The sequence below is a fragment of the Lepisosteus platostomus genome, chromosome 12 (assembly GCF_059453375.1).
Source record: "Lepisosteus platostomus isolate fLepPlt1 chromosome 12, fLepPlt1.hap1, whole genome shotgun sequence".
NCBI lineage: Eukaryota > Metazoa > Chordata > Actinopteri > Semionotiformes > Lepisosteidae > Lepisosteus > Lepisosteus platostomus.
In genome coordinates this window covers 16,683,098-16,702,162 of record NC_142622.1, presented here as the reverse complement: position 1 = coordinate 16,702,162, position 19,065 = coordinate 16,683,098, and the positions used below count along the sequence as shown (strand labels likewise).

Here is a 19,065-nt window from a genome sequence, read left to right as displayed (position 1 = left end):
AGAAGCCTCTAACTTAGCAGGCTAGGTGCTGTTCCAGACATGGCTATTTTGAGCTCTTTAACCAACCTAAACACTATTTCTAACTTTTGTTCCTTTCTCCCACAATATGAGCTATATGTATGGCATAATCAAAATAAGTTACAAATCTTGCAACAACTAAAAAACACTCCTCCAGTTCACTCAATAACGGTGGATTGCTGAAGTTGAAATTGCATCATTTTGGACATTTAAACATGGGGCTCTGTACTGCTGGGATCTAAGATTTCTCATTCTAATGCATAATACAAGTCTTCAAGTCCTTCCTGTATGTTGGCACAAGGCATCTAACCATAATAATGATGTGGTATATTATCACGTTTCTCCTCCATAATTTAATGTTTATTGGGTGAGGTGTCAGCCTACTTACAATTTGGTAACAGCCCCAACAGCAGGAGAGACGCATGACTCTGTTTTCTGGGACCCTACTAGGCTATGAAAGAATTGCCCTTTTGCTACAATAAACTGCATTTTTCCAGCCACAGATATATTGTGAAATTAGATTAGACAGCCAATGTTAACTATGTGCATTCCTCTTATTCGTTAACAAAATTCAGGAAACTTATTTCCATCAGGTTCTACTGACAAACCATGGTAACCATGCTGCAGAAACAACTTGGCATCCAAAGAGTTTGTTTTTCCAGTGAAACACATGCAAGATACTTGGCAGTATATACTGTATGTTAATGTTACTTAATTAAGCAGATAGTACACCTATCTACTAATTGAACTATTAGTTCAGTAAATTATAAGGCAAGTAACTGAAGCCAAGTACATCTACAGATAAGCACTGAGGATGTGACTCACTCAGGCCTCAAATTTTGCATCTTACCTAAATATGAGTTACAACTTACTGTGACCTGTAAATGCGATATTCTTCTGCTGTGGTTGTCCGCAGTATGATGAACTAGTTTAATGGACCTCTAAAAATATTTTACAGCGTGTATCAAACAAATAAAATTAATTATCGGCACAATTAAGATAAAAGAAATATAAAAACCACTACAATCACTGCATGGTGTCCAGATCTCTAAAATTCTGTGCAATTAATTCTCTGTCTCAAGATCATGTGAAGCAACTGCTGTACATAAGATTCTCCCTGGGTAGCTGCTATTCAGCTGACAACCATAAATTTCAACATCCAACTCCATTTTAAACTCTGCCTTTTAGCCTTCTGAATCTATATAAAGGAAAGGGGTAGAACCAAAAAAAAAAGACGAATTTGCCAATCTGGGCACGCAGGAAAACATCTCAAATTTCAAGGGAACATTTCGATATTCATCATCGATTACACAGAGGCGAAAAAAAGGTTGTGGGGTAAACAAATGTATTTGGGACACTGGTCTTACCCAGAAAATTTCAAAACCTAAGGGTCATCCTGGGGAGCTTGGGATCGTCATCTCATCTTTGAATACATACCTTTTCAGTCAACTTCTCTGAATTAACACAAAGGACTTAAGCGCTATTATTAATGGTCACCCACGGGACCACAGAGGTTTATGGGATTAGCTCACCCCAGTGTGTCACCCATCTTAACATTTGTCACTGCATTCCTTCTCTTTCTCCCCCATTTTAAGCCACTGCCCTCTCTCCAGATTGAAGGGGTCAATACAGCTAGCATTCTGCAGGATTATTTGTTACAGCTGTTTGATGGTGCATACATAAATCAGAACGACAGAAGCACCGAGATCTACATTTGCACACAAACATATATATAGAAATATGGGACACGTGACGTGCTTAACCCCCGACCACTGAGAGTGGTTATCTGTGCAGCAACAGCGAAATGTCAGACTGAATCCCTGCGAGCAGCGCGCCCCAGTTGGTACAGATTAATGACAGATTGCATTAGTTCCGGTGGAGTCCTAAAGGGAGCAGTGTGAATCTGAAGCAATGGCAAATGGCAGTGGAATTTTAGCTAGAAGATTCCAAACAAAAGTCCTGTCTGGGACTGCGCTTTCTTCCCCCCTGGAGAGACCCGGGGAAAGCCCAGGAGAGAACAGACAGGAAACAGGACCACGGATGAAACCGGCAAGCAGCAGCACACCATCAGCTTCCCTCATATCGATGAATTTTTCCCAGACGCGAGGGGTCTTGGGTGGGATTAATTCCCCCCACATTCTTGCATTGCTTCAGAATTAAGATTGTGATTCTCCTTCTCCAAGACTATGTCCAGATGAATAGACAGGACAGTTTTCTAAAGACCATCAAGAACAGTCACCAACAGAAATAAAAACAGCACGAACAGTTGAAGAACAAAACAGCTCTGCAAAAACTCAACAAGCTCTGTGCACTTCCTAGCAGAATGTATTTTATACTTTATGTGCATATTCTATAAAGATTTTAAAACTGAGAATGTTTTACCGAGACAGAAATTCCTTTGCAACCGCAATTACAGAACAACAAAAAATTGCAGATACAATTTCGAAGGCCTGCTGCAAAGCCAATTCAAAATCTCAGTGCACCTTAAGCTAAGAGCCAGTAAAAACATTCCCAACACCATAGTATCACAAAAAAGTACTGCGGTTTTCCACCCACTGTCAGATTAAAAGCAAAGATGCAAGATTACAACACAAGATGAATTTTATTGAAAACTGCACCTATTCATAGAGTAAATAAAGATGAAGATGTCTTCTTTATTGTGAAATGGAATGATTGACTGTTCTGAGATTGTTTTCCACACCAGTACAGTTTATTTTGTAATGGATTAAAAACTGAAAGTGTTGAACTGGTAAATATGCCATGTTTTTCATTTCCAGAGCGCCTTAAGGTTTGAGACAATGTAGATTAGTTTCTTATCGATTCCACAATGAGTACTTTATGCCCCTTCAGACACTTCTCGCTAATTGATACTTCCACACAAACAAGATTAATTTATTTAAATCATGCTGGGTAATTGATTGGTAATTTGGTTACCGGATATGTTTATTGGTGTTCTGTCATGATTCCAAAAGTTAAATATGCGTCTGACAATGCAGGAATGCTGCACAAGTTCATCTGGGTCTTATTTTTCTATCCCACTAACTCACAGAAATCAACTGGGTTTAAGGGCAGCTTTGGCAAGCGTTTAGATGTTGAATCCGAGAAAAGCATTAGAGAAATTAGAAATTCACACAACAAGGGAAAGCAACGCAGCAACCAAGTTCCCCTTTTACACTATACCTACAGCACATCCATGTGCGGTAAGTGGCATGTCTTGCTACAAGGGAGAGGGCCTGAAAAACAGGCAAGAGGCATTCAAAACCATCACGCAGTAGAAAAGCTGAAGACCCACAGGTCCCGGAAAACAGGTCAGATGGGTGAGCTGGGAGCATTATCAGCTATAACATGAATGGGCTTCAAACCTATTTTCACCATAAAAAGTTGGTGAAATCATAGCAATTCATATTTTAATCCATGTTTACATGAACCTTCATGGGGCACTTCTGATTTGTTGAACTGAAGTGAAACAGTGCCGGACCCGGGCAGTACTGGGGTGGAGACCATGGTGCTGCCGTCAGTGGCAGTGGTGGATCAGTAGGTTGTGCTCATACGTCGACCAATAATTTCCAAACCCATGCCCCAGTATAATGGCTTATGACGCTGTGGTGCCATACTTCCGAACAAGACCTTAAACAAAGGGCCTCACTAATTTGATTTTGAGAGTGTGTGGGTGTCTTTGCTGAATTCCACAAAAGGAGAATCAGGTTGCTGCTGTAGATGGACGAGTAGGTGGCACACACTGGACCCTGGACCACAACAATGCGTCAGTATGGTTCCCAGGTACACCATGGTGTAGGAGGCGCCTTCCCCTTACTGCTCCAGGGTGCTTGCAAGTGAAGTACATGTCTCTGCCCTAACTGGCACGGATTCTCTGGTAGGGGGCAGTGCTGCCTGTGACATGTCAGACTGGCTCACATGTGGTGGGGGCAGAGCAGTCTAGCCACTTCCTCTTTCTCCCCTGTGTTCAGTCACAAGGTTCATATCCATGAACCCAGCCATGAAACGCTGCTGATTTCAAAATCCAAAATGAAAAAACAAGCCTTAGGGTGAGAAGAGAATGAGAATAAGCTGCTTGAAGAACAGAAAAAAGGTTAAGCAGGGATCTTTGAAACATCCAATAAAATCGAATAAAGAAGACATTTAACTGGTCTGGATGTGCCTCTCAGAAGAAAGAAGCCTATAAAACAATGGGGCACAAGTAGGGTTTAAAAGATCCTGTCTAGACAAGCAGGGATGCAGATGACCAGTCACTTATTAGGCAGATGGACTCATCTGGAAGTCATTCTGAAGCTTCTGCTTAACCACTGTGAAGCACCAGAAACTTTAATCACCTTTTTAAAGGAGAAAGCCAAGCTTTTAGGTAGGAAAAACTCTAGTTATGACAGAAGGAACTATAATGGCTACCTCAAAAACATGTACTAATTTTAAAGAGGCAACAAGACTCCACAAGACATTTTAATCCACCAGTTTGTTTGCTGTCGTGCAGGTCAAAACAATTCAACTGCTGTGAGCTACAGCTTGAAATGCAGTACAGCAATGGGGGGGGGCAGGAGTAACTGTTTAGTTAGGTTTAGTTTCACCTCAATGTGGAACTGTGGCAATGTTTCCACAGTTCATGAAATGAACCTTATGTCACTCTACAGCTTTGCTGTTACTAGAACATCTGAAGAAAGATAGCAAAAGTAACATAAAAGGTAACAACTATCAAATTTGTCAAAATAGATGGTGAGCTTCCAAGTCTGATGACTGCTACCGTATTTTCTCTTTCAGCTGAAATTTTCAATTTTGCCATAAGGACATGGCATAAAAGCTCTATCAAGTACAGAAAAGCTTACTGTACGGATGAGTCCTAAACAACGTATTTTTAAAGGATGAAGAAAAACAAAAGATCTGAAAGCAAGAACATGCAGTCCCAGGGGTAACACTAGCAGCAACTGCAGAAGTGTGGAATAAATCTGTACAGAAAAAGCAGCAGCCATTTTCCCCCCACCACCAGTGACAGCCCAGGTTTTCAGACTCACTAGGAGTCACAGGCTCTACTATAGTTCAGACTGTGCTCTGGACTTTTCAGGATTTGTGAGGCTGCATGAGAACCAGCTGCTGAACGAAAGAAAAATCCTGTCTTTTTCCCCAGCACGATAACCCAACCTCAAATCACCGAGCACAAGACGAAAGACAGCAGTCAATACATATCCTGTTGCACATCTCACATCTCTTCAACAGCTGGGTCTTGAGGACATCACTCCTTACCAAAGCGGCAAACTAGGTACCCATACAGCTTTGGATCCTGGATGAGGCTGCTCTTCCCAGTTCCTACAGCTCTCTAAGACCTTAGAGCAAAAGAGGGAAGCACACAGTCGACACTACAGAAACTGTGGGCCAACTTCAGCTGTCACACGGGATGGGAGGCATTGCACAATGAGAGCTTTTCTTCCGCAAGGACAGCAATGCGGAAATTAGGGCTCCATTAACAATGAGCTAGAGACTATGGGATGCACCATTTCAGGTACTTGATAGCAAGCCTGTTAGTACAACATTTATCAAAGACAAAGGGAGAAGAATTGGTACAACTCCGGCATCTGTATCTCCTTCATGCACATACAATGCCCATACAAGTTTAGATACAGTATAAGAATGAATTACAACCACACACAAGGGATAGGGGAACATGTGTAGCATTATCCATTTCATTAGGTATCAACAGAAAATATTAATTCAATAGGACATTCCTCTCATAAACCTGAGGGCTTCACCGGCTTCATTTGAGGTCAATGAGGGTTAATATATATTTCAAATTATTATTAAACACTCAACTGCATCACACCATTTTCCCCCACCAAGAAACATCTCAACTCCACTTTAGAGCATCTTTACTATGAGACACTGGAGTCCTGCATTACAAACAGATACCTCCTATTCTTGAATAAGAACAGCCAACACTCCTCATTGCAAAACAAGGAGTCAATGCAAGACGCAATCTGCTTGCTTCAGCATAAAGTTAACTGCAATAACACCTACCCACCAAGAAAATGCCCCTTTCCCTCCATACAAATTTGCGAATCCAGCAGATAAAAAAATCCAAAGAAGGTGGAAGTAAATGAATCAATACAAGCAATTCTCTTCTTATGGGGAACCTGAATATTGGAATACCAAAGTAGGAAAAGAATTAACAGCTCCATCTGAAAAAATGTGAGCTTTCTGGCTCAAATTAGCATCTTAGATTGCAAGTTATTACAAGCTGCTTAAGATTTTCCATATCAGAGCTTGACCAGGGGAATCAGGTTTGCTGTAAAGCCATCAGTAGAAATGCTCATATCCAATTCAACAGAACATTTTACACTTCTTATATTCACAAAACCAATCTGAAGCCTCCCTGTTATGAACAGAAGTAATATCTATTGATTTCCAGATTTGCCTTTGAGATTAGATAAAGACATGCAGGAAACAAACCCATACTTGGATACTAGTGAATTGCCGGATTGCTATTGCATTTATAAAGCTGAACCTAATTGGAAAAGGAGTACAACTAGCAAGTTACAGCTCTGGAAAAACATGCACCATCTGCTTTAGTTCACTGATCAATGCCCATTAGGGTCACTTTCACAAAGTAACATCATAACTCGGACGTAAGCGCTGTACAGCTTTTAAGCTTATTAATTTACAGCAAGGCTTCTATTCTTCTCTTTGGAAAAAACGTATTTGATCTCTTTGTTTTGGAGAGCCCCTTTTAAAAAACATTTCTATTAGAAATGGTGTTTGAAAGCAAGGGAGTCTGGGCTTAAAATGAAGAGCCTTAAGCAAAGCTCTGTTCTGGCTGTGCGCTGCCAAGTTAAGATAGAGACGGGTTCCGATATCCCCCACACGATCAGCCCAAGCTATACATACCCCATTTGCTAGAAGCTCACTTTTTTTTTTTTAGACCCTCCAGCAATTCGCACACTGCAAGCTAACCACAAAGATGCACCTACTCTTAACAAAAGCCCTACTAGCAGGAACTGCACACATCGATGTTTTATTTCGAGCTTGGTCTCAGTCCTCCACTGCATCAAAATTTCCTGATTGGCTGAATTTTTTTTTATATATATATATAGATATGCTGCAGACGTCTACATCAGATTCACAGAACGGCAATAATTTAGAGGGCTGCAGTGCTACAGGGCAGATTCAGGAGAAAAAAAAAAAGATGGCGTCTGTAGTCTAATAAGTTTGAAACTAGATATGTTTGGATTGCAGCCTTTGCTGTTGACAAGCCTTGGGACCTGCAGTCTGAGATAACCATTACCAACACAGGATTCACAGATGTGTTAAAGTACATCAACCCTCAAGCCATCCCAATCCCTCACCAAAGCGTGCATTCCACAACAATAAAACCTTTTAAAAAGGTAAAAGGTGAATTCAGGCCTGTTGCGGTCTGATACACATGGGAATCTTGTGAAGCATTTCCAGAATTTACATCTGCAACAGTTTCTAAGATGTAAAAAAAAAGTGTTTAAAATTATACATATCCCACGGCGTTTTCACAGAAAAATGTCATTATAACACTCAATTTCATAACTAGCACAAAACTTGAAACCTAAAGGCTTTACTTTTAAATTTATAATTCTGCTCAGCTGTCATCTGTGTACCATGTAAATGCTTCTACTGAACTCACTGCTGACATTGGTTCCTCTTAACAGGTTACTGGTATTTGCCATGTTTTGCACTAATAAGAAATTGATATTTTGAAAACTGTTATAAAAGCATTTGTATCTCCGAGTTCTGAAGTCCATCATGCACAGAAACCTGCATTAATTTCAGCTCGGTCTTTGCCACCTTCTGTCCTGCCCAGATGTTGCAGGATGTTTGCAGCTGTACACAATGAGGATGGATGCACTACATTTTTTTTTTCCCAAACACCAGCTGCAACTTAGATATGCAAGACATGGTCTTCATTTCTTCCAACATCAAGGGTTCCTTGTTTCTTCTTATGGAAAGCATACGAAATGCATGAAAATTGAAACAGCCTGATTTTAATTATCCCCGGCATTCCACGTTGAAAAGTGCAAAGGGTAAGTAATGGAGCAGGTTAGGGGATGGCTGCCATCTCGTTATAATCAGCCGCTTGCAATCCTCTTCCAATCCTAAACACTTCCAGATGCACCACATGTCAGCGATGAAGTTTTATCTCGGCAAGTAACAAACCAGAGAGTACAAGGCACCCCAGCACTTGCCCGAGTGAACCACAATAGGTCACTTATAACTTCCAAGCTACTGCTTTCAAGAAAATAAAAATGTTGCAAAATGTTACACTGAAGAAAAAAAGGGGACAATGACCGTGATTTGCCTAGTTCATGCAGCGCCTTTCATCCCAAAGATTCCCAGAATGCCTTATGAGGGAACTATTTTCATCAACCCCCAAAGTTCGACCCCCCCCATGTGACGCAAGGCCACCATTGAGCAGCAGCAGACCACTACACAACACAAGGTACAGACGTTAAGTTGTTTCAGAAATTGGATTAAGGGGGAACTTTAAGTAGATCAGATTGTACAACCCCGGAGTGGAATTTAACCCCTACACTTCCTAAAAGGAAGATGGGCTCTCCACTTAATGTCTCACCTCAGACTGTGCTGGTACTACAAATTCTGGTCCACGTGAAAGAGTGCCACTTAGTGGTTTACCATCAGCATTTACAGCAGCAACTTGGGTCTCCCATTTCAGTTCTGTCCAGACCCAGCCTTATTTCGGTTCTGCGTTCTGAAGAGAAGGCTACAAGGTAGTAACACTTTGCCCTAATCTTGATGGCTTTAGAAAATAATAAAGATATTTTCCAGTTAACTACCACTAGGGGCCGCTTGTATCAAGTCACTACTGATGAGTGTCCAATGCCTTTGCAAGCAAATATTTGAGAAAGGACTAATCCAAACTATGGAAGACACTACAGAGACTAATTACCCTTAATGTTCAGAAGCTTCAGCTTAGCACTGTAATACCGATGTCTGAATCGATATCTTGATATATTGACAATAGTCATAGTCAGGGATGATTTTAAAAGAATGCACATCTAAATAGCTCTGAATTCTGTAGCTTTTGAGCTTTAACCTGCTTAAGCAGAGAAGTTAATGAGCTGTATTGTCATGCTTAGGACTTAGGACTCAATTTACCATTTGCTCTAACTGCGTGAAACAGCCTATCTTGCACAGTCCCACTGTAAGCATGGTGATTTATCCTGAAAGTCACAGAAAGGCCACATGCAAGTCCATATGATACCTTTCATCATTCACTCTGTTATATTAGGGAAATAACATACAAACATGCCTTTGCCCCTTTTGCCCCAAACCTAGCTCAAAATATCCAGTGTGATCCATGGTGCTCCTGGTGATACACCATAAATTAACTTTAAGATTGAAACCAATGTGAACTTGGATGACAAAAAAGTCTGGAATAGGAAGGGCTGTTATCCTGTTATCCTTATTGCAGAGGCATCACTGGCGCAAGACTTTGACATACAGTCAAAGAAATCCAGGCTGTACACCTTGTAGGCTGCTAGCACAGAAAGGTCTGCTTGTGAGAGACCTACACCAATTCTAGAGAAGGCGACTACTCTATATGAACCTGAGCATTCCTTTAAATCCTTCTGGTCTGACGTCTAACACCTGTTTCTAGAATTTAGCATCTCACACTGTGCCCTAAGACAACTACTTACACAGCGAGACTAAGAATTCAGCGAAAAGTCCTTTTGAATGATTTGCCACCCAGCTTGCACTATAGTGGGTAGTATGCTGTATATATCGTAAAGTAGAAGGAATGCTAACAAGTGGAAAAGAATCTTATACAGAAAGCCCCCTGCAATTGAATATTTGTCCAAAGTTGTAAAACATGTCATATTTATAAGAAAATACTGCTGTCTGTTTCTTCAGTGGGGTTTTCTGGTGTAGTCTGGGTAAAGTAGCTTGGCTCACAGGTACAACAGCAGAGTGCCTACTTTGAAGACACAACCCTTTCGTGTCAGGAGTCCAGAGCCCTGAGCTCTTCAAAACATCTATATTCAAGACTGGAGGTGGACAAGCGTCAGATTACAAACAGTTAAAGGCCAAAATGGCCATGTCACCTTGATCCTGGCTCTGCCTCCTGCACTGGGAGAACAACAGCTTAAATCTGGTCTCTGGGTAACAGGCAGCCATTCAGGCCATCTGTCCCTGCTGTCAGGGCCACACAGTACAAAATCCGAGGACAGCAATTCAAGCTTTCAGGGTTTCAATGGCCCGGTTCAATTCCACAGAAAAGGGCTTTGCAGTCATACCTGGAACATGTTAAACTGCACCACTGGTTTGCTCCTGTTCTTGCTGAAGGTCACATAGCTGAAGCGGTGTTTAACTGAACTTTACTTCTGAAAACAACCAGACCCTGTAAGATTTTCTCCCACTCCAAGTGCATAAAACTCCATTATTCTGAATTTAAAGAGCCGGACTTGATGCTTGGAGCACTATGGGTTATATGTTCTACAGTGAAAAATAAAATCATCAGAGTGGCAACAAAAACCAGTTTGGCATTTGTCATCTCCACCTCATGCTGTTGAGAGATGTGTCATAACATGAAACACCTTGGCTGTGCAATATCCTAAACACTGAAAAGTCTTGTGAAATATGCTCAGAGGCCATGGATTTCTCAAGTGAGTGTCTACCCTAGATTATTCTTTTTCCCCCAGATTACTAGACATGTCCAATCTCATTCTTCCCATTTGTTATTTTAATGGCTAGTGGCCAAGGTTCATTCAACCTTGTATTTTAAGTTGTTTCCATTATTACCTCCATAATTCTAGAGCATCTGGAGCTCCTCAACAGAATATCTGCAAAGATGGCATGTTTTGAAAAGAAGTAACGGAGTACCGTTATCTCGGGTGGCCAGGCTAGTGTCACTGCCCAGAAAAGGGCACTGGTGTTTCCTGAACTGAAGAATGTTATCTTTAACCCTGCATCCAACATCATTTAGAAAGTCACGTGGTATGCAGACAAGATCACAGACAAGCAAAAGAAGAAGGAAAAACAGAATCGCCATTTAGAAAATTCAATCCAAATCCAAACTTTATCCCCTAGGGGGAACATTTTAATTTAGCTACAGAGTCTCCTCTCGGATTACTGGAGGACTTTACAAATATTGTGTATTTTCATATTTACCTGTAGTAACGTTCTGACGGCACAGTTCACTGTTGTTTCCCTACCTATAATGAGGACTGTACTTTGTTACCCTATCCAGGGGCAGTGGCCAGTCTTTACCTCCGGACAAAAAAAGCAAAACTGTACTCAAGTGTAATAAGAGTTAGGAAAAGGCCAATAAGATATGATGACAACCAAGAAAACTAGGACTGTACATAATGAAGATTGTGGCAGAGATGAAAGGATACAGCCTTCAAAACAATAGAATTAATCAACCAGCACTGCTCTCTAGGGCCTATTCACAGCTCACATCCACATTCAACCCCATCCACTGAAAACAAAAACAGATCTGCAGTCAATTACTATCTGGCACCACAGGATGCTTTTATTGTTTGCGTATTTTTTCACTTGTATTTTTCAAGGCTGAGCATGCTGATCTCTAGAGGCCACGCATGCCCACCCCATGTGGCGACAGACGTCAAGCCGGGTGCCGCGTTGTGCGACTCCGTGCCAAGGTCCGCCACCTGTTCCCCAACAACCCCTTCTCTCTCTCTTTCTCTCGTACAGTGCCAGACGAAACTCTCTCTCCTCGCAGACTCACCTGACACTCCGCCTCCCCCAGCAGAAGGGGAATAATAGTCTGGCTAAACTGATAAAGGGGTTAAAGCAACAAACCACCGCCAGAGCATTCCTGTCACGTTAAATCAGTTAACCGCAGGATCAGGCTTGGCTACCTGTGACAGTCAGTCTCACGCTAAGCTGTGGACTGCAGAAGTGGGGTTGCTTTCATAACCAGTTGTGAAAGCAGAAGAGCGTTGCAGAAGAAACCTGATTTAAGTTACAATGAGTCACTCCTCAAGTGGATATGACTAACTTTGATTATTGCTTAGGTCTTTTTAGTGGAAAACATTAAAGCAACGCAGGTAGTAGGTTTCAATATATATAAAACACGCATATAACTCCACTGTTACCACCCTGCAGTCAAGGCGGGCCTGGATGGAACTGGGATGGGAGACCTGAGGAACTCCAGGTCACTGTTGTAAGTGGTGCTGGTAGACCAGGCAACTCTTCCCTCTGGACAGGGGTGTGGACATTATATACTTATTTTTCATGTGTAATACAGGAAGCCTTCCCTTTGAAGAGATAATTGTGTTTTTTCTTTTCAGAAAAACGTAATACTGCAGCTTCACTTAATGATATCTTTGCTTCTGCCCCACTGGCATTTCTTAAGGAAAGTTCCTCCTTATTTGTTTGATTCAACAAACCTTTGCCACACCATAACTGATAACTCTGTCCTGTTTACAACCGGACATGTTACTTGTCCTGCTTTTAAACCTATCTGAATGAACAGACAGGATACAATTGGAGCACTTTTTGGCTGGGTGAAGTGAAATAAAAGATATAGGTAAAATACACGTAAGGAGACGTCACATTAAAAGCCTAGATTTGTGTTGCTGGATTCATCCTGTAGGAAAACCCAAGTTTAAAGGCATATTCAGCCACAAATCGTCCCTAGCCAAAAGCCCTCAGCGTTAGAGAAGTACTAATTGTGGTGAGGACATACCCGAACTTTAAACATGGCTCCACTTGTATATAATTTGACCCATTTCAGGTTCTCCGACTTCTGGGTTGGTCTTGCACAATTTGTGCTGATGATTATTATTCACAGGCCAAAATATTGGGAGCAAAACAGTCTGAGGATGATCCAGACAAGAACCAATAAAGACTGAAAGGAGACCAGAAAAATCATTATTCTGAACTTGTCCATTGTGTCCCTCTGGCAGCCTTGACACTTTCATTTCCTTCTCATTATAACCCTTCATCAGAGGGCGCCAAGGCTAACTACTGCACAACTTTCACAAGAAAAACACTTTTCTAGTGTATTTGTAGCACTTTTGTATATTTGATTCACAATACACAACCCTTGCTGTTCACCATGCAGTACTTTCATGGGAATGGATTTCGTACATTCTTCGCTATTCAAACGGCAGTCATTTGAGAAAAAACAGCTACATGCATGTTTAGGCTGGGAAAACTGGTCACAGACAAACACAAGACGGGCATATTTTTAGCTTTTTCAAGAGGGAGGGAAAAGGATTATCCTAAATAAAGAACATGGATGCACCAGCCAAACCATTTAATGTTTTGGGGGGGAAAATGCTTTCTTCTGAAGATTGGTCCACTGGAATACAGACCTTCCACATTCCCCATCCACGATCATGAAAGCAGTGCATTGGAGTTGGCTCAGGCATGCCTCCTATCATAAGCTACCCTTCTTGAGCACAGACAGGCTTTGAAAGGATCCAGGGAGTTATGAAATCTCAAGAGCCAAGGCCGGTGAAAACTGCTATACTTCAGACATACGTTTGCATAAACTTCAAGCCTCTGTGTTGATCTAGTTCAAAACACAGCTTTGCTGTAGAAAACTGGATTCAGGCTCTTCTTCAAACTGAGGATTTGTTTTCCCGCCCCTAATAACCATAAAGATCAATTAAAGAGCAAAACTAAGTTTTAAACCTAACAAAGCAACTATTAAAATAATCTCTTTAGCTAAAAAGGTGCACACATTTTTTTACGTCTTTTTCGATGCTTGTTTATCTAGGATTTTGGCTACTACAGTCTTCCCAAGACCATTAATTTTTCTTCAAATGTATTAAAGATTTACAGAATTACAAACTACTGCAACAAACCATGCCACCTAGGTTAGGCCTAACTGCTGTTTGTATTTGAAGGAGTCGCGTCTTGCTGAATTATTAATTTTAAATATGAAACATCTCAGGAACCACTGATAAATCGCTAAAGCTAGGCATTTGTATACACAACAATTTACAAATTAGTACCAATTATGAATTGCATTTTCCACAAAAGCCTATTATGTACATTTAAAAGGCTATTTTATGAGCAATTTGCTTTTACATGGAGACGTACAGATCGATGAAGCAGGCTCAGGAATGCAGAGACTTTTTCCCGAAGCACGATGGAATAGAAACTAATCCTATCAATGCTTACACATTAAAGCTGATCTGCAGATGCATAGATCCACTGAGTGCTGTCAGACTGTAGTCAAACTGTACTCACTGTGTGTGCTGATGTCAAAGCTTAGGTCGAAGGTCATGCCAAAGTCACCAAGTATACAACCCTACAACTTGTATACAACTCTGAGGCACACGCAGAAACTTGGAGTGATTCACATCCATTTAAAACAAAGCAATGTTCTGCACAAACCCTGTAATCCACCCCCCACCTCCCAACCGGCCAAGGGGCTGGAACTCACCTCTTTCGGACCGGGCCGTCTTCCGAGTAGTCGCTGCTGCCATCAGTACTTTGGGATGACCCCCGAGACCCATCTTCCTTATCGCTTCCCGTCAATGGGCTTCCTTTGGGTCCTGATCCGTTCAGCTGGCCATTCGCTAGCGAACCTGGAAGCCCAGAAGTGAGACCTTATTTCAGGCAGCGGAAACAAACATCTGGTCGGCGATGCCTCCAGGAAAGAAAGACCTTTTCTAGGCCCTAAGTTAGCCCAAAGCACAAACTCGCTGTCAGGTTTAAAACGCATCTGGCGGAGGAGCTCATATTCGTGTTAATGGAAAAAAACAAAACAAACATACATCACTGAGGTCTCTGTTAAATGTTCATTTTTTTTACTCGGATCTTGGAAAAGGTCCAGCTTGAAATCTACTGAGCTGTAAAACCTGCATCCCAATTAGCAGAATGATAGCTTTTTGCACTAATTTCAGACCTGATTAAGATCGATAAAAGATACACACATACACCCTGTTGCCTATGTGCTGCTAGGGTGACAATTATAAAAGGCAGACAAATCTAAGAGCCACAAGTCACAAAACAAATGCAACCCTAGGGTTGTGTGACAAGCAGTGTCCACGCACCTCAAGACTGACATGAACACAAGGCACACACGCATTAGACATTAAATTCTAGTTTAGGTACTTTTGTGTCCCACCCTCTTAATTAATTTCAAACCTGATTCAATTTAAGAGGACAGAACACAAAAGCATCTCCAAGGCATTTAAAAACAAGCCCGTGGCAGGATAACAGGGCAGGCCCTGACTTGATAACTGGTTGGCTATAGACCACATGACCATGAGTCACTATCAGGTACACCCCTGCTACCTCCCCAGGGGTCTTTGATCGTCAGCCCCCGCGAAGCACAGAATACTGCTCATGTAGCCAAGTGTGCAAGTTCCACACAGATCACGATTGCTTCAGCTTTTCCATGTACGTAAAACTTCCAAAAACACTTTCAACAGCAGGTAAGACGTACATATGACAACAATAAAATGATAAAGGGTCGATGAAGGAGAAAATATTCAATTGAAAAGAATGAATTCTTCCCCACCTAAAACAAAAACCAACAAGTCGGCAACAACTGCTTGAAACAAGCAGCTCAAATGTTTAAGCAGGTCCCAAAAAAAAAAGCTATGGCTAGATTAAACAAAGCAGCTAAAACTAAACTAAAAAACATTTAGATCTTGTTTCTGTGCCAGTCATTTTCATGGTGATATAACCACCACATGTAATGTCATTTCTTAGTCATTCCCACTGTGTAAAACGGAGTAAAGAGGGATTTTCTTTTTGCTTACATTCTTCACCATTGTTTTACACAAATTGGTTTCACATGAGCAGCTCGGAGAGAAACGCAGCCAAACGTTTTCCAAGCTCCACTGAGGACCGATCCATGAATTATTATGGTGGTTTCTCCACTGCGTGTCCTTCAGGCCCCTAATCAGATTAATGCGTGTTTAACTAAGCCGGTCGCCTCAGTCTTGTTTCCTTCCTGTTCTCGAGAGGGCTACCGGCTATGTGCAGAACACCAAATGCTGTCCATTAGTGAATCCTGGGTAATGACCATGGCTGTCATGATTGAATAATACAAAACGGGAAAATTAACTAAAAAAAAAAGTTATTATATAGGGTTTAATTAACTCCACGGCCATTTTCAACATAATCGCTGCTGAGTAATAACACTCCTAAAGGGGTCGTCAGGCAGAGTGTTACAGAATTACGAAATACATCTTTCGTACATGTTTTTATTTTGTTCTTTGGAGACAGTTCTTCGTTTGCTCTGGATATGCACTCTGCTCAGTTCTCCGTAGCATCTGTTGGTACCAGCCTCAGATCACAGCACAAAACACTGTTTAGTGCATATCTGCGACATGCCTACTACAGCCACAGGCATAAAAGTACTAGCCACCCAGATCAACAAAGAGCTTTTATCCAAATCTTCAACTGGTATCCGAGTATAATTCGTTTTGGCAGGCTCCAAAAAAAAAGTCTCACATCTGCACAAATAGGGTTCAATTTAAAAATGGGTCTTGGCATGAGAGAGGGCACTCCAGTACGACTCCTCAAAGACGAGCGAAGTGAAAATCATCGCACTAGGGTCTGCACATAAAAGGACCTAATTCGGCTGGATTATATGCAATCCAGACTTGCTTCTCATTTCCTACAATTACCAGAGTACATATAGCATGCAACAGCTTCATTTGAATCTCCATCGATAAACAAAAATCAACCCATTTCTCTTGGAAAGGATGCAGAAATGGGTTATCAGCTGAGGTGAAGGAGGAGATCCAAATGTGGTGGCCAGGGCAGAAGTATTGATTGATGGCCACCTACATGCATGCCACTACACTGATCAAGTCCTTGGACCTCTCTTGTTCTCTTCCCTGCAAGCTCACTGTGACATGACAACATTCCACCAACACTGTGTGCATCCTCATGTTGTGCAACAACTTACTTGAGAGAGTAGGTATGCTGTGGCTGACTTGAGAGCTATTCAACGCTTGACTGAGACATCTAGGTCTTGCAGACCAGTGAACAGACATATACTAGTCCTGACTCTAGAGAAGAAGGGGACAGAATGCAAAGAGGCAGCACCTGCAACCAGGTGATGTACTTGTGTTGCTTTCAGTAGCGGCCGCAAGTTACTGGCCTGTAGCTTTTGTCAACCCCTTGCTGATCACTTTGTGACCAGACCAATGCTAAACCAACGTAATGAACTTGTCTAGATCATGTGTGTTTAATGAATGTCAGTGGACCTGCTACAATACAATTTCCATGATATCTAAATAAGTTGGTATTATATTTAATTCTCAGAATAGCTTCTTTACATACTTTTGCCGAAACATCCCCTTACAGAGGTCAGTCGCTTAAAAAAGGGCACAAAAACATTTTTGTCCTAAATCCCACCGATGCTATGAATCTTTACAAAAAAGCCAAGTTAAACTAAATTCAAGTTAAATGGTTGTTTAAATTATCCCCTATACCATTTCTAATTTGTGTTCTAAAAAAATGACTGATGTCAAATAAAGGGGGAAAAAAGTTGGACTGAAATGGACTAAAAAGTCTTTAAAAGCAACCTCTTCAACACTTTAGAGCCTAGGGCATAGACAAGTACAAATGGGTAGATCTGTGTTTTATATTCTGCACTGCTAGCCTCATATAGAGGTCATCACAAATGGGGAAATACTAGAATTTTTAGGATACAGCAGGGAAGTCCCAGAAAAGACAGCTAGAAAAACTGCGTGGATTTAAATGTTTGAAATATTCTGACGTGTAAGCAATGGAGAAGAAAAATTGGGGCATGTGAGCGTTTCAGAATGAAATCCCAATCTGATTTTCCCAAATGAACTAGATATGAAAGCCCTATAATTTATCGAGTGAAACACTGTTTATTAAACTAAACATATTTGACAATGATGTCTCTTCTAAGCTTAATGAATGCTTATTAACTTAAACAATATATTACATACAAGCCAGTGAGCCTCATTGTCAGAGGATGTTAGAATTTGTCTTCGACAGCATGCTGAAAGCAGTTCTGAGCTGAATTTTCAGTTGTAGGCGAAAATCTACAGTGCGATCTGAAATACCATTTCTGTGAAAATGTTGCTATTATTAAATTCACTGATCCTCCTTGGAAGGATCAGTGAATGTGGACTCTGCTGAACAGCAGGGTGACAAACTCCATTTTCAGGATAGGGAAATCAACCTTTACCCTACAGAAAAGGGCACTGCATTTTTCAGAATGGTAACTTGCCATCAATCATGGGGATAACCTGACCTGACTGGGAAGAAAGAATGATGTCATCGTTGCCACATGTGTAGTGCGGTAGTGACGAGCAATTTTCACAACATGGCTGGGCACAAGCAAAAAAAAAAAGCAAAGTAAAGAAAGTAAATATGAAGGTCTCCTGTTGCAAGCTGCACATGCTACTGTTGTGGGTTTAGTGAAAACACAGGAAACGGTACACCAGACATTTCAGATTTTTTACAACTCGGAAACAAAATATTCTAATAACGGACTCCACGTGTTTAGAAACCATTAAATGAGTGTGCAAGGATATGGTAGCATTTGCAGATGATCTGTTAACAAAACCACAAATCTCAGTGAGGTAGAAGACTTAACTCCACACAGCATATAATCCCAATACCTACTGTACATCACTAACTTGCTCTACCTTGTTAAAGACAAATATAGGAGGCTGGGACCTCAAATCAATACAACAATATTTTATTGCGGATTTTACTTTTACACTTACAATACTATTTGACAATCTTTTCCTTCTAACGGCTCCCATAATCTTAAATCCTTGAAATCAACTGCCAAGGACATCCTTTGTTCTGTACTTAATCTTGCTCGGTATAGAGTCTGAAAGCATTTGTCTATCAAGTGTTAACCTCTTGTGACATTATCAAGCTGAAATTCCTTTTCTTTTTGCTCAAGACTAATAAAAAAAAAAAGTCCTCCTACCATAAACACTGGTAAAGGCCATCCGTTTGAAAGCATACTTTACATTCTCAGGAACCGAACATTTTATCTTTGTGTGGTCTCTTGGCTGCAGTGCAACGGTAGGAGGCTGGGTCTCTGCCATTAGGCCACGCTGCAGGCCTGTG

At 41.2% G+C, this 19,065-nt stretch overlaps 1 protein-coding gene across 1 annotated transcript in view; it reads right to left on the bottom strand.

Moving 5' to 3' along the window:
- Positions 1 to 19,065, bottom strand: part of jarid2a (jumonji and AT-rich interaction domain containing 2a) — a 99,753-nt gene that overhangs the window by 49,039 nt on the left and 31,649 nt on the right. The window contains 1 exon segment of the mRNA XM_088601173.1: positions 14,426 to 14,570. The gene's annotated coding sequence lies outside the window, so the exon portion shown is untranslated.